This window comes from Eumetopias jubatus, unplaced genomic scaffold (assembly GCF_037043125.1).
Source record: "Eumetopias jubatus isolate StellerSeaLion01/CBP00866 unplaced genomic scaffold, mEumJub1_p1.0 scaffold_12, whole genome shotgun sequence".
Lineage (NCBI taxonomy): Eukaryota > Metazoa > Chordata > Mammalia > Carnivora > Otariidae > Eumetopias > Eumetopias jubatus.
Genome location: NW_028274818.1, coordinates 47,473,437 through 47,496,409, shown reverse-complemented (window position 1 = coordinate 47,496,409; position 22,973 = coordinate 47,473,437). Strand labels below are relative to the sequence as shown.

Below are 22,973 nucleotides of genomic sequence, written 5' to 3'. Positions count from 1 at the left end.
ATATAATTGGCTGCTCCCATGTCAGGGGCATAGATATTTACAATTGTTAGATCTTGTTGTTGGATAGACCCTTTAAGTAGGATCTAGTGTCCTTCCTCATCTCTTATTACAGTCTTTGTTTTAAAATCTAATTTGTCTGATATAAGGATTGCCACCTCAGTTTTCTTTTGATGTCCATTAGCATGGTAAATGGTTTTCCGCCCCCTCTCTTTCAATCTGGGGGTGTCTTTGGGTCTAAAATGAGTCTCTTGCAGACAGCATATTGATGGGTCTTGTTTTTTAATCCAATCTGATAGCCTGTGTCTTTTGATTGGGGCATTTAGCCCATTTACATTCAGGGGAACTACTGAAAGATATGAGTTTAGTGCCATTGTATTGCCTGTAAGGTGACTGTTACTGTATATTGTCTGTGTTCCTTTGTGATCTATGCTGCCTTTAGGCTCTCTCTTTGCTAAGAGGACCCCTTTCAATATTTCTTGGAGGGCTGGTTTTGTGTTTGCAAATTCCTTTAGTTTTTGCTTGTCCTGGAAGCTTTTTATCTCTCCTTCTATTTTCAATGACAGTCTAGCTGGATATGGTATTCTTGGCTGCATATTTTTCTCGTTTAGTGCTCTGAAGATATCATGCCAGTCCTTTCTGGCCTGCCAGGTCTCTGTGGATAGGTCTGTTGCCAATCTAATGTTTCTACCATTGTAGGTTACATATCTCTTCTCCCGAGCTGCTTTCAAGATTTTCTCTTTGTCTCTGAGACTCGTAAGTTTTATTATTAGATGTCGGGGGGTTGACCTATTTTTTTTTAATTTTGAGAGGGGTTCTCTGTGCCTCCTGGATTTTGATGCCTGTTTCGTTCCCCACATTGGGGAAGTTCTCTGCTATAATTTGCTCCAATATACCTTCTGCCCCTCTCTTTCTTCTTCTCTGGGATCCTAATTATTCTAATGTTGTTTCGTCTTATCATATTGCTTATCTCTCAGATTCTGCCCTCGTGATTCTGTAGTTGTTTATCTCTCTTTTTCTCAGCTTCTTTATTTTCCATCATTTGGTCTTCTATATCGCTAATTCTCTCTTCTGCCTCATTTATCCTAGCAGTTAGTGCCCCCATTTTTTATTGCACCTCAACAATAGCCTTTTTGATTTAGACTTGGTTAGATTTTAGTTCTTTTATTTCTCCAGGAAGGTTTTCTCTAGTAACTTCCATGCTTTTTTCAAGCCCAGCTAGTATCTTTAAAATCATGATTCTGAACTCTAGGTCCGACATTGTACTAATGTCCGTATTGAGTAGGTCCCTGGCTGACGGTGCTACCTCTTGTTCTTTTCGTTGAGGTAATTTGTTTCGTCTGTCATTTTGTCCAGAGGAGGATAGATGAATGAGAGAACAAAATGCTAACAGGTTAACAACATCCCCAGAAAATATACTCTAAACAAATCAGAAAAGACCCGAAACCAGGGGAAAAGAAAGGGAAAGAAAGAAAAAAGAAAGAGAAGAAAAAGAAAAAGATAAAAACAATCAAAAACAGAACAAAAAAAACTAGAATATGATCAAATATGATCAGGCTAGTGCATAGATCAGTGCCACACACTAGATTTTCAGTGTATTTTGGTCTGTTAGAAGAAGGTGCCTCCTAAAATTTTAAAGAAAGACTTACATATGTACAAAATAAGGGTTGATACAATTGCAGGGATGGAATATGACTATAAAGATGAAAATTATAAAAAATTTTAAAAGAGGAATTGATAAGGTGCTTGAAAAAAGAAAGAACAGGACTTAAAAAAAAAGAAAAAAAAAGGGGAGAGAATATGATCAGGCAGGAGACTAGAACAAAGCCATACACTAGAGATTTAGGATATATTTTGATATGTTAGAAGAAACTGTATCTCAAAATTTTAAAGAGAGAACATATATATATATATATATATCTGCCAAAAATAAGGGTAACTACTATGAAGGGTTAGAATATGACTCAAAATGAGAAATAAAAATGTTTTTTTAAAATGGGATTGATAAGATGTTGGTTGAGAAAGGGAAAAAGAAATATTAAAAAAAAAAGTTAAAAAAATTAACTTTGAAAGACTCCTGAATCATGGTAAAAAACCATGAATTCTGTGTGCAATATTCCCCTAGCGCTGGAGTTCTGCCGTTCTCATTGATCGGTAAACTTGGTCTTGGCTGGGTGTTCGTGCTGATCTTCGGGGGGAGGGGCCTGTTGCCGTGGTTCCCAAATGTCTTTGCCGGAGGCAGAATTGCCCCGCCCTTGTCGGTCCGGGCTAAGCAATCTGCTTCGGTTTGCTCTCAGGAGCTTTTGTTCCCTGCAAGCTTTCCATACAGCTTTGGAGGATGAGAGTGAAAATGGCGGCCTCCCAATCTCCGCCCCCAGAGGAGCTGAGAACTCAGGGCCCCACTCCTCAGTGCGCCCCCAGAGAAAAGCAGTCAGTCACTCCCATGTCCCCGGTCTCCGGCCGCACTCCGTGCTCACCCGGCCTGTGACCGAGCATTTGTATCTCTGGCACTCGACTCAGTGTGCAGTCTCCAAACGCAGCAGATCCCTGCGGTGCGCTTCCATGCCACTCCTCCCGGGGGAGGAAGGGGAGTCTCCCTGGGTCTGCCTCTTGTTGGGTCCCTGCTGGACGAGCAGTGGCCTGACTGTCACCGATCACAGTTTATGGCAACCCTGAGCTGAGAGCCCATGCCTCAGCTCTGTCTCTGCAACCGGCTTCCCCGCTCTGATACCTGGGAGATCTGCTGCACTCAGGCACCCCCGGTGTTTCTGTGACCCCGAGGGTCGTGAGACCACACTGTTCCGCGAGGGTTCCACCCCCCGCTTAGCCACTGGAGCGACGTCCCTCAGCGGAGCCGACTTCTAAAAGTTCCGATTTTGTGCTCTGTGGCTCTATCACTTGCCAGAAGCGGCCGCCGGAGGCCCCCTCCCCCACCGTCTATCCTCCCGAATATCGCCTCGGATTCACTTCTCCGCACATCCTACCTTCCAGAAAGTGGTCGCTTTTCTGTTCAGAGAGTTGTTGCTATTCTTCTCTTCGATCTCCTGTTGAGTTCATAGGTGTTCAGAATGCTTTGATCCCTATTCAGCTGAATTCCTGAGACCAGACGAAATTCAGGTCTCCTACTCCTCCGCCATCTTGCTCCGCCCCTCTATGTTGATCTTTCCTATTATGATGTGTGTTTTTTTCCACACCACCAAACAATTATCTGACACCAGCAGCGTGTCCTACAATTCAACTCAATTCTGACACTATTTACCTGAAGATTGCATAATCCCACAGATTAAGGGCTCAGTCCTACTAGACTGCCTCTATTCCCTTCACAAGACAATTGCAAAAATTCAGTGTGTCACCTTTGCCTCTACCAAATAGCTATAGATCAGAGGTTCCTAGGACCTTCTCCTCAGGTTCAATTAATTTGGTAGAGCAGCTCACAGAACTAAAAAAACAAAACAAACAAAAACATTTTATTTACTAGATTACTAGTTTATTATAAAAGGGTATTACTCAGTGATAGCGAGATGAAAGAGATGTGCAGGGCAAGATATGTGGTAAGGGGCATGGAGCTTCCTTTGCCGTCTCTGAGTTCACTACCCTCCCAGCAGCTCCATGTGCTTACCACCCTGGAAGCTCTCAGAACCCTGTCCTTTTGGGTTATTATGGAGCTTCCTTTGCCTTCTCTGAGTTCACTACCCTCCCAGCAGCTCCATGTGCTTACCACCCTGGAAGCTCTCAGAACCCTGTCCTTTTGGGTTATTATGGAGGCTTCCTTACATAGGCATGGTTGATTAAATCATGGCCATCAGCAACTGATTCAACCTCCAGTCCCTCTCCCCTCTCTGGAGGTCAGGATGGTGGGACTGCAAGTTCCAACTCTCTAAAGATAGGGCTGGTTCCTCTCTGGCAAGGAGATTCTATCCTTGGTGTTTTCTAGAAGTCACCTCATTAACATAACTAAAGACACCTTTATCACACTCATCACTTAGGAAATTTCAAGCATTTTAGGAGCTCTGTGCTAGATGTGGGGACAAGGACTAAATATATATTTATTATAAATCATAATATCACCACTGTTAACATTGTTGCAAGTAAATTGGGATTGTAGCATATTGGCAGTATAGTATCTCAACAGCTCTGTTTTGTTTGCTTAAAGAAATTTCCTTCTTTTTGTGTTGGCAAAAATTTTGTTTATTGTATTTTCTTTTTTGACTATTTGTCCTGAATTGTATTGGATTATCACTTTATTGGCATCTGTTAAGATGCTTAACCACTAATAATTTTCTTTCTCCAGGCTTACAAGTTTGTATTCTGCTAGTTTAGAAGGTAGGTCATAAGATACAATACTTTCACCAGGACAAATCAATATTTCCCTTTACTGGAAGTTGATGGTAACTCTGTTGTTATCTTGGGCCTCTCATGTCATTGAACTAACAGGCATACGAGTGGATTGTGTACACAGGCTGGGATATTAAACTGAATTACCAAAGGGTTATTGTTTACTACTACCTGATGAGAGCAAGGAAATTATATTTGAATGCAGAAAATTCTCTGAGGCTTCTCTGTGTATCAATAAAGGTTAATAGAAGATAACAGCAAACTACTAAATATAAGGTTGCTGTGGATTCTGACAATTTGGAAATGAAGTTTGGTTAACCCCATCAGGTAGAGGACCTGGACTAGTTTAGATGCTGGCTGAAGAGGAAGGAAACATATAATGAATGGGATGTAGAAAAACATTTATAATATCAACCACAGCCAAATGATTAATAACTTACATTAGGACTATGACAATATACTTTCTGTTTTGATTCTTATATTTGCATATTTTTAGCTGTTTTCTCTTGCTTGACCTTATGCTTTTGTGAAAAGAAATAATTTAGCTTTTAAGATACAGAATACCTCTGTGGGCTTGTGACTAAAGTAAGGTAATAACATCACCAAATATCAATAGGATGACTTGGAAGTTCTGACTCCCATTTATAGGAAGAGAACAAAGACATCTTCATTATAGGAAGGCAAATTTGATCTTAGTATGTGGAGCTATCATTACTGTTATTGTGATGGACAGTGGTGGATTACACTGATAATTTCACTGATGTCATCAAGCACCACATCCAAATTTCTTAAGATTTAAAGCATATAAACTACATTTCCTGTTATTCTTTGTTTGTTGGTTTTCATTGAGTTTCACCCATAGAAGGAGTAGTCAGAAATCAGAAACAAGGAAGATCATTTTGGCTTTACCAGTGTAGCAGTTCCCAACAGTAGTTAGAAACAGATGTATTCAAGTGGAGATCGGGTGATCCAGAGGGAATGCTACTTTTGGAAGTCCTGATAGTTTGTTCCGTTCTTCCCTTGACCCAGAACTAACTGCAAAACTCCTTCCAACAACAGAGCAATGTGTGTAAGTTTTAGGTGCCATCTTGAAAGCAATAGAATCTTTTGCTTTTTGATATTATACTTATTGCCCTTTATGTCCTCCAGCTTCTTCATTCTCCCATTTGGTCTGGCAGACCTTTCTACACTTTTGCAACTAATTACCTATATTTAATTTTCACTAGGAGAAATAGCTAGATTGGTTTCTGGCTGAATGTGACTGAATGTGACTAATTCAGTAAGTGATAACAGAAAGAACATATTCATTATATGCAAAGTTTAAGATGTGGGGAGAGTAAATGGACCCAAATGGAAGTAAAGTCTCCATATTTTACTTGAAGCGGTAATGTGTGAATACCAGAAAAGAATGCTAAGCTATATATGTACATCTTAATACCTAAGCTACCATTAATAGACTTATACAAGAAGTATACTCAGCAATATAGATGTATCAAAATAAAATTATTTTAAAATGTTGAAGAGACCTACAGGGAAGGCAAGAAAAGGAAACAGGAATTAAAAACAGAGAACACACACACACACACACACACACACACACACACACACACACACATGCACACCCAAATAATAAAATGACTGACATAGCCTTTAACATAGCAATTATTACTTTAAATGTAAATGGTCTAAATACTTCAGTTAAAAGACTGAGAATGGCAGGGTGAACACAGAAACAAGACTCAGTTAGGTACTGTCTACAAGAAACACTTCAAATATGAAAACATAGTTCCACTCAAAGTGAAAGATTAGAAAAAAAATCACTTGATCTATTTTGTTGTCAATGCTCTCCATTGCATTTTCAATTTCATTTCTTCAAGTGCAGAATTTGTTTGGTTCTTTTTTGTGATTTCTATATCTTTGCTAAGTTTCTCATTTTGTTTGTGTATTGTTTTCCTGATTTTATTGAATTGTCTTTCCGTGTTTTCTTGTGCCTCACTAAGCATCTTTAAGACAGCTGCTTTGAGTTCTTTATCAGGTAAATTGCAGATCTCCAATCTTTCGGGTTGAAGATTACTGTGTCCCTTTGGTGGTGTCATGTTTCCTTGATTTTTTTATGTTCCTTGATATTTTAAGGTGTTGCCTTTACATTTGAAGTAGCATTCACCTTTTGTCACCTTTAGTGATTGATTTCAGCTGAGGAATACCTTCAGTCAGCCATCTTAGGGATTCTGATGATTTCTCAGATCTTTTTGTGGTTGTGCCTACTTCACAATTCTTGCTTCCCCCCATGGCAGAAATATTAAGCTTGTATACTTTCTCAATGCTGCAAAGCCAGGCCAGGTGCTACAGCCTTTATTAAAATAATTTTCTTGTGGTTTATAATTCATTTAAAGTTTATATAATTTATAATATTTATGTTATTAAACCCAAAGGGAAATATCCAGAAAAACTCTCATTTTTAATGGATCTCTACCAAAAAAAAAAAAAAAGTCTATCAAACTTCTAGTGAGGGATGGGAGAGAAATTTAAGGTATAGAAATTTAAATCTTATAAAAAATATTGTTTTATCTCCTTTTCCTCAATCTTATGTGTAAATTTATTAAAATTAGCAGTTTTTTAAAATGATGGCTTAATTATTGATTTTAAATTATGCTTGAAATAGACTTGGAATCCCATTTGCTGAATGGCTACTCAAATTATCATTACATTGGATATACATTTATTTTCTAATCAATGTTTCTGGTGTCACTCCACCCATAGTGGAAAATGTTATTATACCAAATAAGATGCCTGGGTGGTATCCTTCTAGTGAGACAGTACATTATGAACTCATCAAACCTTTAGAATTGTTTGGTGAAGGAGAAGTGATATGATTTTGTTTTTGTTTTGTGAGAGAGCATGAAAGGGGGCAGAAGGAAAGAGCAGATTCCCTGCTGAGGAGGGAGCCCCATGAGGGCCTCAATCTCACAACCCCGAGATCATGACCTGAGCTGAAATCGTCAAATGTTTACCTGACTGAGCCACTGAGGTGACCCCAAAGTGATATGTTTAAATGGAACTGGACAGAAACACCTCAGTATGAAGGAAGATTATCTCATTTCCCCCCAGGTTTTATTTATTTATTAAAGATAAAGTATGTTGCTATAAGTATGTCATGAAATAGTACTTATGGAATTTTTTTTAAAGGTTTAAAGTTTTATTTCTACAAATCACAACTGATAAACACCAAAGCCTTTACCTGTAGAGATCATGCTCCAACTCAGGCTGGGAGCATCGCTCTGTGAGAAGAGCTATGCTTCCAGGAAAGGGGGTGGCGCAAGAGGCAGAAACCCGGGAAGTCCAAAGTTCAGGGTCAAGAGGGGTCAGGGCCTGAGGGCCTCAGCCTGAGCAACCCCAGCAGCTGCAGTGTGCACAGTCGATGATCCGGCCCACTTCCTGCTTGCTTTTGGGGACCCAGAAAATAATGCAGTTCCTCCATAAAATTGGTGTCTGTGTCTGAATGCAGCACAGGCAGCATAAATTCTCATACTCCTGCTTTTTCCATTTTGTGATCAGGTTTTTATCTGATTTTATCATAGCCTTCTTTAATACAATATTCATATTGTTCTCTGCTTATGGCTTTCGGCTTCTAAAAGAGGTCAGAAATATAATGGGTTTTCTGGTGGTGGATCCTGAAGATAGACCACAGAGATTCCACTTTCTTTTTTCCCTCATGAGGTTCTGTTTCAGCTTCTGTCAGCTTTAGATCTAATTCATCCAGGGTTGGCTCCATCAACTCCCAACCATCTGGGGGAGCTTTCTGGCATCTTTTGACTTTAGGCATTTTCCCCACAAGATAATTTGCGAAGATCATCTGCTTCCCAAGGGTATAACAGAAAGACCTCTGGTCTCTTCAGTTACAGGCTTGGGTTCTTGTCCAGCTCTACCAATTATTACTCTGTGACTCTGGGGAGGTCACATTCCCTTTCTGGTCCTCAGTCTCATCTGAACCACTGTCACCATCAGCCGCCATTTCTTTTTTATGAAATATTTTTTAAAATACAAATAAAATGATGGTACTTAAAATTCAGTTTTTGGGGGGCAGACTGAACTAAGTAATGTAGTATATTTGTTTCATGAAAGATTTGGCCAGATTAAAAGAACAGTTGGAATCATGGAAAATTATCTGTCATAAGCATTAGACACTGAGTTATTTCCTGAGGAACAAATGTATTAAAGCTACCACAAATACATTTGACAACCCAAGAAATTCCACTTTGAGACATGGAATAGGCAGCTGGGGTGTGATCATAGATGGTGATATAAATTTGGGTTTCTTCAGCATGTAATTATATTTCAAGGTAGTTTACTACCTGAGTTTATCCCAGGGACCAGTGAATATAGGAAAAAAAAGTGAGTATTTGGTCATAGAACTCTCTAGTATTTAGAGTTCAGGAAATAAAGGGAGTCAAAAAAATGTGTTATTATATTAACCCTTTGTAGTATTTCAAATAAACTTTTGCCTGGCATATATATTTTCCAGTCTTTTACTTTGAACCCACCTATGTTTTCATGTTTGAAGAGAGTTTCTTATAGATGCCATATAGCTGGGTCTTGTTTATGTCATCCTGACACTTTTAGTCTTTTTTTCTTTTTTTAAGATTTTATTTATTTATTTGACAGAGAGAGACACCGCAAGAGAGGGAACACAAGCAGGGGGAGTGGGAGAGGGAGAAGCAGGCTTCCCGCTGAGCAGGGAGCCCGATGCGGAGCTTGATCCCAGGACCCTCAGATCACGAGCTGAGCTGAAGGCAGATGCTTAATCGACTGAGCCACCCAGGTGCCCCATTTTTAGTCTTTTAACTGAAGTATTTAAACCATTTACAATTAAAGTAATTATTGATAGATTAGGGACTGTATCAGCCATTTATTATTTGTTTTATGTGTGTTTCCTCTGTGTCTCATGTCTGTTTTCTTGCCTTCCCTGTGGATTTTTTGAACATTTAAAAATCATTTTATTTTGATATATCTATATTGTTTTTGAGCATATCTCTTTGTGTAGTTTTATTAGTGTTTCTGTAGGTATGAAGATGCACATATATAGCTTATTACTCCCCCCAGGATTGACATTTTACCACATCAAGTGAAATGTGGGAACCTTGCTTCCATTTAGGTCCTTTTACTCTCCCCACATTTTTAACATAAAGCTCTTAGGTATTTCCTCCACATACATTAATTAGCATGTGATATAGTCTTGCTCAGACATCAAATCATATCAAGTGATTTAATTTTGTACAAACATCAAACATAATTTAACCAACTAACTAGGAAAAAGACAGTCTATTACCCTATTTTTATTAGTTCCATTTTTTTTCTTCGTTCTTGAAGTCTTAATTCTTCTGTTATCTTTTCCTTTCTACTTAGAGAATTCCTTTATAAATTCTTTAAGGACAGGTCTGCTGGAGACAAATTCTGTTTCCTTTGCCTCAGAATGTCTTCCTTTCTCCCTTAAATCCTACAGGATAGTGTCACTGCATATAGAATTTGGGGTTGACAGTTCTTTCTGACCCCATGGTCAGAGATGAGCACCCCACTGATATTTGAGTCCTTTCTCCCCCATTGGTTTGCATAATTTCTATCTAGCTTTTGATACTTTTTTCCTTTTCTTAATAGTTTTCAGCAGTTGATTATGATGTATCTTGGCATGAATTTCTTTGGGTTTAACCTGTTTGGAGATTACTCAGCTTTTTTAGCATACATATTTATGTCTTATGACCAATTTGGGAAATTTTCAGCCATTATTTTTTGAAATTTTTTTTCATTTCCAATCCCTTCCTCTTTCTTTTTCCTAGTGTCTACTCTGTTATCTTCCCACAGGTCCCTGAAGCTCTGTCTCTTTTTTTGTTTGTTTGTTTGCTTGTTTTCAGTCTATTTTCAAAGTGAGTGATTTGTATTGCTCTACATTCAAGTTTATGTATCCTTCTGGCATTTGCAATCTATTATTGAGCTCACCTAGTGAGTTCGAAAAGAAATGGTTACAGTTTTCAGTTCTATACTTCCCACTGAATTTTTAAAAGCCGCTGTCAAATATTTCCAATATCTGTGTCATCTCAGTGTGGTCTTCTGTTGATTTTCTTTTCTCTTTTGAGATTATCCTGGTCCCTGCTATGATGAATGATTTTCAGTTATATTCCAGACAGTTTGAGTATTATGTTTTAAAGCTCTGCATCTGGGGCACCTGGGTGGCTCAGTCAGTTAAGCGCCTGCCTTTGGCTCAGGTCATGATCCCAGGGTCCTCAGATCGAGCCCCGCATAGGGCTCCTTGCTTGACGGGAAGCCTGCTTCTCCCTCTCCCACTCTCCCTGCTTGTGTTCCATCTCTCACTGTGTCTCTCTCTGTCAAATAAATAAAATCCTAAAATAAATAAACAAAACTCTGCATTCTTTGGAAATGTTTTATTTATTAGGCCATCATTACTACCATGCAAGGTACAAGTCCAGGCTTCCCACTTGGCTTCCCCCAACATCACGGGAAAAGGGAGTGGTGTCTTGTTCTCTAGGAGTGTGGGTAGAAGTCTAGGCTCCTCACCTGGCCTCTGTTGATCAAGGTGGAGAAAGGGGTGGTCTTAGGTTTCTTCTATGGTGTTTCTCTGGAGTAGTTCAGGTATTGTAAGAAATGCCTCTGTCTTGCTAGGCCTGGGCAATCTCTTTTTATGTTGGAAGCAGAAATGTTTTGACCTCATCTTGTCCAGAATAGGAAGCTAGCAGTTGCCTTTCACTTTATACAAACATGTAATTCTTTGAATTTAGGAAAGGGGGGATATTTATTTTGTAATAAAAATGAAAATCAATAAAAAATGACTAGAGATCCTACTACTTGCATCGACATGGTTGGAACTGGAGGGGCTTATGCTAAGTGAAATAAGTCAGTCAGGAAAAGACAGTTATCATATGGTTTCACTCATATGTGGAACATAAGGAATAGCGTGGGGGACCACAGGGGAGGGGAGGGAAAATGAAATGGGAAGAAATCAGAGAGGGAGACAAACCATGAGAGGCTCTGGACTCCTGGACCCAAACTGAGGGTCTCAGAAGGGAGGTGGGTGGGGGAATGGGGTAACTGGGGGATGGGTATTAAGGAGGGCACGTGTGGTAATGAGCACCGGGTGTTGTTCACAACTAACGAATCGTTGAACACTACATCAAAAACTAATGATGTACTCTATGTTGGCTAACTGAACATAATGAAAAAAAAATGACTAGAGATCCAGTGGATACTATAATAAGTTGTATATAAAAATGACCTTTCTGTATCTAAGCTATCCATCTGTTCAGCATATATTCTCTAAGCAAAGCATTTTTTAATACTGAAATAATGCAAAGCAGACATATTTGTTAATGCCTTATGTGTGCTTTCATGTGGGGTAAAAGGAAGGGCTCAAAAATGTAACTCTCATTTTAAGTGATTAAAATTTCTTCAATGAATCATTTATGTTAGCAGAAATCACATGTCTTAATATGAAGGACTGTGTGGTATCTTTATTGCTTGCCTGTGTTTTCCTTTGGCCTTTCAATAAATCAAGTAATGTTTTTTTTTAGACCCTAAAGGAAAATGTGATCCCCCTCCACCTATTGACAATGGAGACATTACCTCATTCCCATTACCAGCTTATGCTCCAGGATCATCAGTTGAGTACCAATGCCAGGACTTCTATGCACTTCAGGGAAACAGGACTATAATATGTAGGAATGGACAGTGGTCAAAACCACCAAAATGCTTGGGTAAATATTTTCATATTTTCATAGATCCTGGGAAAATTTGTGTACTGAATATGATGTTTTCCTATTTATAGAATTTTCATGGATTAACAAACAACAATTCTGTTGAATTCTTGACTACCAAATATTAATATTTGAGGAAATCAAGTTGGAAAAATTCTTGTTCAAGCAACAAGGGCAACAAAAGATTCTTTAATAAAAGTTCTTCCTGTGATAGCTGACATTTTGTATTTTGATTATAATATCTAATTATTATACATTAAACCCAGTACCTCATTTTTACATCCTTTGTTTAAAATGATTTAAATCTACATGATGGATTTTCAGTGAGTTGGTTTGGAACAAGGTTTGAGAATGAAGTGCTAGGCCAATGTAGAATAGTCTACTTGAAAGTCTGAAATTCTGTGGCAAATATTTGTATGCTACTTAATGTTTTATATTCATTTTTGTACTTTCAGATGCATGTGTGGTATCAGAAGAAGTCATGGAAAAACATAACATAAAATTACGATGGAGACATGAGAAAAAATTTTATTCTAAAACAGGGGATAATATTGAATTTATATGTAAAGCTGGATATCATAAAAAGTCACCAGCTCATGCATTTCGAGTAACCTGTTGGGAAGGGAAAGTGATGTATCCCACTTGTGTATAAAGCAATGGTTAAGATGCAGTCCTAAAATTAAAATATGTACGTTTATCCCAAGTTTTCATTATGAATCCAATTCTTCTCATTTTTTCAACTATTATTTAACTCATTTTTATTCATAAATCAGAATTTGGTGTTAAATAGAATGTGGATGATATAACCTGAGAGACAAATGAATCATTTCTTAAAAGCACCATATTAAAACTTGGTGAACCAAAATGCTATGTGTCCTATTCATAAAATATCTGTGTCAAGAAATTAGTTGCGATCACTTCCATGCCTGCTTCTTTCCATCCTTCTCCTAACTTTCTCAAACGTTTCTCCATAACTCCTGAGGCTTCCTGAGGCTCTCCATTTCAGAGGAAATGGGGGGAAAAATGCTTGCATCCATCTTCAAAATCATATCACTTCACAAACACATAGAAACCTAATTGTGTCATACCTATGTTATTAATGAGATATATGAAATTATCATTTACTTTTATCTCTCAATATATATGCCAAAAAATGATAAAATGCATGATCTCCTATAAGATGTATATCTAGCAAACATAATAATTCAAACAAATCATGAAGAGGAATTCAAATCTAATTAGGTGTATAACTATTATTACATTAAAAGTGATTTCAAAAGTCCAATATCAAGTATAGACACACACACACACAGACACACACACAGACACACACACACAGACACACACACAGACACACACACACACACGGACACACACACACACACTATGCTTTGAACACTGAATAAATGTTTATAGAATAGAAGCTGGCAGAAAGCACAAAAATTTGTAATAACTATAACTGAATTTAGAGATAATAGAGGGAAGAGTGGCTGTTTAGCTCCTTTATACTTACCTGTATTCTCCAAATTTTCTATCTTTAATATATATCACCTTTGAACCATAGGATATGTTATTTTAAAATAAAGATATGTAAAAAGTAAGACAATATATATCAAGAACTATAAAGACCTCTGGTGATTATCTTCAGATCTAAAAATATTTTCATGATTTTGCTGGTATGTAGGGCTTTGGAAACATTCAGTGACAAGTCTGAAATATGATTTTTATGTTCATACATTTCAAGCAGCATAATTAAAATCAGTTGACTATAAACATTTTAAATTTCTACAAAAACACAACTTTAAGATGAAAATCAAGATATACATAATTAAGGTAACAAATTTTTAAGGTGATATCTTGTAATTTTGCATTGCATTAAATCAAGCGGCATTCTTTTTTTTTTTTTAAAGATTTTATTTATTTATTTGAGAGAGAGAGAGAGAGCGAGCGCACATGAAAGGGGGAGGGTGAGAGGGAGAAGCAGACTCCCCGCCGAGCAGGGAGCCCGATGCGAGACTCGATCCTGAGACTCCAGGATCACGACCTGAGCCGAAGGCAGCTGCTCAACCAACTGAGCCACCCAGGCGCCCCAATCAAGCGGCATTCTTGCTTAGAATGAGAAACCCGGCTGTCACCAAGGGAGTCAATTTATCTAAATGTGCATCCTTGGTGACAGCCAGTTTTCTCACATATAAAGGAACGCTGTTAGAATTGGCAAGTTATCTTTGCTGTTAATGTTAATGCTTGTGTACATACTCTTCTCCAAAACCTTTCACCTAATGTTTGTGGAATCTATTTATGATACTTGTATATAATCAATTATTTCAAAATAGTGATTTTTAAGATCAATCGTATCGTTTTTTTGCATTTATTGTCATTCTTGGGTAAGGATGAGTGTTAATTTATCAACTCTGTTTAAATTAAACTTTCTCCTAAAGAGATTCGATAAATTTATTTTTGCCCTTTATTTCCAATTTTTGGAGTAAGGACTTGATGCATCAGTGACTTCTGCGATCGCTTTAAAGACTTTTTAAACATGGTATCAGCCTAGATTCATGAATTTTTATTTACTCAGTCTGTCACAATCAATTATAATCATTATTCTTTGAAGCACAAATGATCCCATATTTGGTTAGTGAGTGCCTTGCAACTGGCTCTGGATTGCTTTGTTATATCCCCAATTAGTCTTTGAGTATTTCTATTCTTTTTAGCACAACATGACATTCCAGGCTCACTGTTTATTTCCACTGTGCAACACCTATAATCACATATCTTTCCAAGAAGTTCTGATTCTTTTTATTGGAGAACAGTACTTAGAATCCAAGTTGTACTATTCATGGTAGTTGGGAGTGTTCAATACTGTTGAAGTGTCTTTACTTCCAGGGTCTTTCAGTTGTCAGAAATTTGAAATAGAAATGAAATTTCAAATTCATTAGTTCCTATCGGATGTTCCAATTCAAGTTTAATAATATAGGGTTAAAAAAAACCTTTTTAACACATTTTCCCCTTTTCTCTTTATTTATATATTCTTATATTTCAATATCCATGAAAACAATATCAAAAGTGTCATGCAAACATTACTATCACCAGTTAAACTATCAAATGAAGGTTAAAATGTTTTGTGTTTATTTTGTCCCAGGATGCTTGACTCTGAGTGTAAGTACTTTCTTAAAAAGAAACTTGAAATGATTCTTATCTCTGATTGGCTCTCTTACCAAATTAAGAGTTTTACAATTATTTGCATTAGTTTTTTTTCAATTTTTTCAATTTTAGATTTTGCTCCTTCTTACTTTTCTAATCTAACTTTATTTTTTTAAAGATTTTATTTATTTATTCGACAGAGAGAGACACAGCAAGAGAGGGAACACAAGCAGGGGGAGAGGGAGAGGGAGAAGCAGGCTTCCCGCCCAACAGGGAGCCCGATGCGGGGCTCTATTCCAGGACCCTGGGATCATGACCTGAGCCGAAGGCAGACTCTTAACGACTGAGCCACCCAAACGCCCCTCTAATCTAACCTTAAACGATGGAAAACATCTACGTGTTTTATAAGGCAGAGTGATATGATAAGGGTCTTTATGCAGAGTAGTCTTCTTTCTCTCACATCTGTTCCCTCATTGAATAAGGTTATAATTTTATTACTTTCTGAAGTGTCAGAAAAGAAAGACTAATCTTTCTTTTCTTTCTTTCTTTCTTTCTTTCTTTCTTTCTTTCTTTCTTTCTTTCTTTCTTTCTTTCTTTCTTTCTTCCTTCCTTCCTTCCTTCCTTCCTTCCTTCCTTCCTTCCTTCCTTCCTTCCTTCCTTCCTTCCTTCCTTCCTTCCCTTCCTTCCTTCCTTCCTTCCCTTTTCTTTCTTTCTTTCTTCCGTCTTCTTTCTCTTTCTTTCTTTCTTCTTTGGAGAAGGAGAGAGAGCACACAAATAGATGTCAAGGGGCAGAGAGAGAGGGAGAGAGAAAATCTTAAGCAGGCTCCATGCTCAGTGTGGGGCCCAACATGGGGCTCCATCTCACACTTAGATCATGACCTGAGCTGAACTCAAGAATCAGTCACTTAACTGACAAAGCCACCCAGGCACCCTATTAATCTCTTTTTTATAGAGATTATTTTACACATTTATCTGTCCCTTGTTATTTTCATTTTAGAATGTATCTCACTTAGACCATTTTGATATTTTTACTATTACAGATAACAATATGATGAATACACTTTGTGGACATATTGTCAGGATACGCTGCTCAAAGTGAAATTAATGGATCATGAGATAATTTCTTAGGTATTTCAAATTATTTTTCACAGGAGTCTTATATGGTATCCTGTAATGTTCTAGAGAGCCTACTTTTTCTTGGCCTTGTCAAGTGAGAATATTGTCAACTTTTGACTATCTTTCCTGTTTAGTAGATAATAAATGGACCTCTGTATAACTTTAATGTGCATTTTATTATTTTGAATGTGTTTATTTGCATTTAAGATATTTAAGGGACATTTGTTTTGGGTTTTTTTCTCTCTTAATTTTCTGATTAAGAGACTAGTCCCTTTTGCTATTATTTTTCCTTTGTTTAGAAATAATGAGATTATCACTTTTCATTTTACATTTCTGTGATATAAATTAGACATATTTTCCAAGTTATTATTAGACTTTTGAGTCCACGTTAATTTTTTGAGGAAGAGATTTTTGAATTTTATGCACGTATAATTATCAATCATTTTTTATTTATTCAAATTCTGAATCCTTTTAATGTTCTATTCTTAGCAAATGCACCCAGGCTTTCAGACATTAGTCATTCTCTGAATGTGTAGTGATATTTAATGTGTTTCCCTTTTGAGTTTCACTGATGAATGGTGATAACTGAACACTTTGTGCATAGGTTTGTTAGGTGATTTTTTGCAATTTTTAAGTTGGGTTTTTTTTTTCTTTTGGTTTATGAAACTGCTTTATATGGAATACATATTAGTCTTTTATCCAATATATGTAGTGCAAATGTCTTCTCTCAATCTATGGCTTGTGTGTGTGTGTGATGTTTTTTGATGGATTCAAAATTTAAGTTATTACTGAAATATAATTTGAAATCTGTTAAGTAAATATTGGTTTATCATGAATGACTGAAGGTATAACACTATCTTTTCTCTTAGATGATTTATATTTAGGCCCACAATCCAGTTTCAGTTAATCTACTTGGTATGACAAAGAGGCTGGGTTTCCATTTTGTTGGTCATACCAAAATCCAATAGTTATTTCACCATATTTAAGAAAAAATTTTCACTCCTCATTGAATTACATTAGTGCATAAAACAAGTGATCTGGGTGTTGATGTGTATTTCTGGACTCCCTTTCTTCTGTTGATCAATTTGTCTACCATTATGATACTACTACATGATAAATAGAGTATCCTTAATATAGATCTAGAAATCTGGTATTAAAATCTTCCAATTTGTTCTTTTTCGGGACAGCCTTGGCCATTTCCAAATACATTTGAATCATGTTGTCAATTATTTTTGGTCAAAAAAAGAGACTTTTATGTGGGTCATATGCAAAGAATAAATTAACTTGGGACAATTGACATCTTACTTGTATTGTCTTCCATCCATGAACATCATAGAGTTCTTCCTTTACAGGTCTTTTTAATTTTTTTCTCAGTAATATTTTGCAAATCTTAGTGTAGTGATCTTAAAAATGTTTTGTAAGATTTATGTTTCAATATTTTGTTTTTCAATATTAATAAAGGATTTTTTTAATATTTCATTTTCCAGTTTTGTGCTTCTAGTATAAAGACATTATTTGTTGTTTTGGTCTTAATATCTCTTTTTTTGTGGCATATGTAAAATTTTTTAGAATTACATAATTATGTTTTACTCTTTCCTTACAATTTTATTGCATGTGTTTTTCATTGCCTTACTGAATTTGAAATCACCTGAAACCACATCCATATGCTTCAGATGGAGAGAGCCCACCCCTTGCAAATTTTCTGAGACAGCTGCTGCAAAGCTGACAGTGAATCCCCATTTGGACTTGCTGCCTGATGGGGACCCAGGGTTTCTTCCAGAACATTCTCCACTGCAAGGCAGTCCAGTTCCTGCCATCGTCTCCCTGTTCCAGTTCCCTGGTTATCCTGACCTGTGTGGCTCATGCTTGTGCAATTTGCACCCCTTCAGTCAGCCAGAGGCATCTGAGGGCCTCCAGGCCTATGGAACATTGGTCCCCAACCACCCATATTGCCTCCAGTGTGAAGGAAGCCCACCCCAACCATCTTTCTGAGGTGGCTACCTCATAGTACCAAGAGTCAATTCAGTCTCCATTTGGACTGGCTGCCTGATGGCGTTGGGGCTTATCAGTGCCCCAGACTCCAGGTGCCTTTTAGTGGAGGATAATCTCACCAATTTGACCAGGGAGTCCAGGCTCTTCAGCTTTGCCTTCAGGGAGAATGTGCATATTTCTGTGAGCTAGGGCTTGGAATTATACAAATGTCAAAGACCCCCAAGAGCCTGTTGTTGAGACTTGGTGTCTCCTGACACTTAAGTTCCCAGTCCCTGGCTTCCCTGACCCCTGGGGCCCAACCATCCTATCAACAAGCCTTGGGCACCTGGGTCTCTCCAGGCCTGTGGAGTTTGCACCATTCCCCAACCACCTCCTCCTGTCCAGGGCAAAGGAAGACCACCCACAAGTCTTTGTGTGGTGGCAGCTTTAAACTGATAGTCCCCATTTGGACAGGTTGCCTAATGGGGTCCCAGAATTCTCCAGCAATCAAAGCTCCCAGGTGTCTCTTATTGAAGGATACCTCAGCCTGCCTACTCAGCCTGCCTTGTCAAAGCAGTCCATTATCTACACCTCTGCTTTTAGGAGGAATATATGCATATGTGTAGGTTAGGGCTTGGGATTAGGCAGATGCCGTGGACCTCCAAGAGCCCACTCTTGATTGACCAGTTCCAGATCCCTGATCTCTGGAGCCTGTGTATGAATAGTATGCACCCCATCAGCAGAACTTTAGGCAGCTGGGTTCCTCCATGCCTGTGGAGCTCCTGATGGTCCCAACTACCTGCAGCACACAGGGCAGAAAGATGCAACCGTCCACCCCTGAAGAAACCTGAAATGTCCCTTGCAGCCTAAGGCTGGGCAATGGGATGTGACTGCCCATGCCTGGGCTACATAGGTCAGAGTACCCAGGGACCTGGAACAAGGCAATGTTGGGTGAGGCTGGGTTACAGGAGAGGGCTATTAGGGGTAAAAGGAGGTAGACTATTATGCAAAGCCTGCCCACCCATTATGGAATATTCCCTCTGAAGGCACAGCTGGAGGTTTTTCAACAGCCCTGCCAAGGAGGGGCCCAGCTGTTAGACAGGGTATCCTCCATTTGGAGACAAGTGGGAGTCCTGTTCCTAGGGAAGCCTAGGATTCCAGTAGGCTGTAAATCCTGTGGCCCATTTGCCGCTGTCAGCTTATAGCAATATTCAGGTGGTTGGGGTCTGGTCAGAGTCTCACAGGTGGAGAGCCTAGTCCACCCAATGTAGCTTACTGGTACGTGCTGTGCATGCGTGGGCCTCCAAGGTCAGGGTAACCAGAGACCTGGAACAGGGTGCCAGCTCATGGAAGTGGGCTTCTCGTATTACAAGGCATCTGCCTAATCCCAAGCCCTATCCTACACAAATGTGCATATTCCCTTTGAAGACAGAGCTGGAGTAATTGGGACTGCCTTGCCAGGGCTGCATCCAGGAGGCTGGCCAGCATATCCTCCAATATGAGACAGCTGGGAGCCTTGATTGCAGCGAAAGCCCCAGGTAATAGCAGTCGGTAAGTATGTGGGGCCTGATTATCTCCATTTTTGTGGGTGTCTCAGAGCCATTTTCACAGGGTGGACTCCCTCCACACTTTAGGCTATGCAACTGGTTGAGGATGGGCCCTAACGCCACAGGCCTGGGGGGTCCAAGGGCAGCTGCCTAAGGGCTTTCAAAGTATGTACTGTGTACATGTAGGCTGTGCAGGTCAGAATAGCCAGGGACGTGGAACAGCTCAACTGTCAGGAGACTCCTCCCAGTCAGAGGAAGGGGGTAGTAGGGGCGCCTGGCATCTGCTTAATTCCAAGGCTTAACCTACACAAATTTGCATATTCCTCCCCCCACCCTGCCCACTCCAAGGCAGAGTTGGAGATTTTTCAGCTGCCTTGCCAAGAAAGGGGCAGTCCAGCAGGACAGGGTATCCCTCCGTTTGAGACACCCAGGAGTCCTGAATCTGACCAGTACTAGGAGTCTGACCAGAGTTTCACAGGTTTGGATGGCCAGGCTGCCCAGGGCTTGCTTTGGGGGTGTATACTGAGCAAGTATGGGCCTCCCAGGTCAGGATAGCCAGGGACCTGGGGCAGGGCAAATGCTTGGATGGGCCAGGTCATGGGAGCTGGCTTTTGGGGTTACAAGACCTCTGCCTAACAACAAACCCTAGCCTACACAAATGCACATATTTCTGCAGAAGGCAGACCTGGAATAACCTGGGCTGCCCTGCAGGGCTGGATGGGGTGGGCTAGCCTGGGTATACTCTAGTAAGAGACACCTAGGAGCCTTGATAGCTGCAGAAGCTCAGGACCTCAGCAGGCATGAAGTCTTACATGGGGTCTAAGTGACGCCCATCTCAGTGGGTGTCTCAGCGATTTGGGGATGGTTGGCTCTCTCCACCTTTGAGGCTACTTAGATGGTTGAGCACGGACCACAGAGTATGTACTTCGTATGCAAGTGCCCAGCAGGTCAGGGGAGCCAGGGATTTGGAAAAGAGTAAGTGTCCTGTGAGGCCGGGTCACAAAAGCAGGCTATTGGAAGTATCTGGCATCTGCCTTAATCTATACAAATGCTCATATTTTTCCTTAAGGCAGGTCTGGAGAAACCTGGACTGCCTTCCCAGTCCAGATGGGTGGAATGGCGAGGGTACTGCCCGATAAGAGACACCTGGGAGATTTGATTACTAGAGAAGTCCAGGACTCCATGAAGTAGCCAGACCAATTGAGGACTGAGAGTTTAAGATGGAACTTGAAGTATTTTTTTGGAGGGGGGCTCTCTCTACACTGTAGACTATAGGTGTTTGGGGACCAGCTTAAGTCCCACAGGTATGGGGGGCCCCAACAGCTGATAGGGTGCTGACTGTGCATGTGCGTGTCTCACAGGACAGGGTAGCCAGGGGACCTGGAACAGGGCTCGTTGGGCAAGACCAGATCACAGGAAGGAGCTCTTGGGGGGGACTTGGTATATGTAAGTTTTCAAGGAGTAACATATACAAACATGTATATTCCCACAGAAGGCAGAGCCGGAGGAATCTGGACTGCCTTGCTTGGGCAAGGTTGGGTCAGATGGCTGGAGTTCCCTCTAGCATGGACACCTGGGGGCCTGGATTACTGGAGGAACCCGAGGCCCTATTAAGCAGTCAGACCTAACAGGGACTGACTGTCATCACTTTAAGCTGAAGCTTCAGAAAGATGTTCAGGTGATGGGCTCTCGCCACCCTGGAGGCTAGCAGGAGCTTGGAGATCTGCTTGAGCTCCACAGGCCTGGAGAACCCTCACTGACAAGGACTGGAACAGGCTGACAGGGTGTGGACAGCACACACAGGTTGCAAAGTTCAGAGTATCCTGGGAATGGGTAAGGCCAGGTCACAGCAGGGGCTTTGGAGTTATCCTGGCATCTGACTAATACCTAGGCTTAACCTACGGAAATGTGCATATTCTCTCAAATGTCAGTCCAAATAGGAAGTGTGCATGCCCAGGCTTTGCTAGTGAAGATCACCAGCTGTCCTGGCAATGGGCAATGCCAGGTGAGGCTGGGTCACAAGAGGCAGATCTTTGGGTTACAAGGCATCTGCCTAATTTTAAGCCCTAACCTACACACATGAGTGCATTTTCACTGAAACCAGAACTAGAGTAATCTGAAATGCCTTTCCAGGGCTAGATCAGGAAGGCTGGCCTGCGTATCTTCCAATAAGAGACATCTGGGAAACTTGGTTTCTGCCAAAGCCTGGGACAACAGCACACAGTAAGTAAGTCTACATGGGGACTGTCTATTGCCTACCGCAGTGGTTGCTTCAGAATAATTTTCTGGGGCGCGACTTCCTCCACCCTTGAGGCTGTGCAGGTGGTTGGAGATGGGCTATCGATCACAGGCTTGGAGGACCAGACTGCCCAAAGACAGCTTTTGAAGTATGTTCTGTCCATGCATGGGATGAGTGGGTCAGGGTAGCCAGGCACCTGGAACAGGGCGGGTGTCAGGCGAATCCAGGTCACAAGAGCAGGCTATTGGGGAAACCTGACATCTGCCTAATTCCAAACATTAACCTCCACAGATGTGCTTTACCCTGCCCCCACCCCCCGGAAGGCAGAGCTGGAGGAACCTGGACTGCCTTGCCAAGGAGGGGCCAGGAAGGCTTGCCAGTATTTCGGGAACGGTGGGTGGGCTCAGGTGGTTAGTGTTTCGCTGGAGCTTCCTAGGGGTGGAATGCCCCCATCACCCATGCTGGATGACAGGTTGCAGACAGCGCATGTGTGGGCCGTGTGGCTCAGGGTATCCAGTGACCTGGCATAAGACAATGTCACAGGAGGATGATACTGGGGATACAGGGCAACCTCCTAATATGCATGGCCTACCAACCTATTGCAGAATATTCTCCCTGAAGGCAGAGCTGGAGTGTTTCAGTTGCTTTGCCAGGTAAGACAGGATATCCTTCATTTGTAGAAACCTGGGGGTCCTGGCTCCTACACATAATAGACACCTGGGTGCCTCCACTGCTGGGGAAGGCTGGACCCAATCAGGCAGCCAGTGCAAATGGGGACTGACAGTCACCAGTTTAAAGCTTTAGCGTCAGAAAGATTTTGGGGGGTTGGCACTCTCTATCCTAGAGAGTAAGCAGATGGTTGGGAAG

The 22,973-nt window shown here is 40.3% G+C and overlaps 2 pseudogenes; one reads left to right on the top strand and one right to left on the bottom strand.

Annotated features, from left to right (window-relative positions):
- Positions 1-12,744, top strand: part of LOC114222886 (complement factor H-like) — a 129,531-nt pseudogene extending 116,787 nt beyond the window's left edge.
- LOC114222887 (protein BUD31 homolog pseudogene) lies at positions 7,711-8,155 on the bottom strand (annotated as a pseudogene).
- Positions 12,745-22,973: the final 10,229 nt, after the last annotated feature.